Raw genomic sequence first — 646 nt, forward strand, 5'->3', positions numbered from 1 at the left:
TGCTCCCCGGGGAGGGCGCTGCCACGTGATTTGAGTAAAGCGAGCCATGTACGACTGCCATGTTGGTGAACGTAGAAATTCGACACCGTGTACTCCATTTTGGTTAGGACATCATAACAAGTCATGAAGTTTACTAGTGCTTTATCTTTTAATAATGATACTGCTTATAAACGTTTTATCGTTGTCTTCTCTACTTTAATAGGGCAGGTTAACTCCGGAAATATGCAGTATTTTCAAACGTTTTTTTTTTTTTTTTGCTTGATTTGCAGGATTGATGCAGTTATTAATTCTTCTAAATGTGTTTCGGACCACTATGTCTGTAGTTATAACAGACACCACTATGTCTGTTAGGTTTGTAACCAAAATAATGAATAATTGCATCAATCTTGATCGCCTCAAATCTGTTTTTTTTTTTTTTAAATCCATTCCTCACAGAGAAGAGCAATAACACCACCCATGCAACAGTCAAAAAATGCCAACACGTGTGGGTGTGTGTTTTTTATTTTATTTTTTATAACAGTCAAACAGGTAAAATATATGTTATTGTGGTGTAGGCTACATACACAGGCTGGCGCACGTATGTTAAATAGTTGAAAGGCCTGTCTTAATGGTGACATTAGGCCTATGGTGCTGACATTTTGGTGCA

Source organism: Engraulis encrasicolus, chromosome 14, assembly GCF_034702125.1.
Source record: "Engraulis encrasicolus isolate BLACKSEA-1 chromosome 14, IST_EnEncr_1.0, whole genome shotgun sequence".
Taxonomy (NCBI): domain Eukaryota; kingdom Metazoa; phylum Chordata; class Actinopteri; order Clupeiformes; family Engraulidae; genus Engraulis; species Engraulis encrasicolus.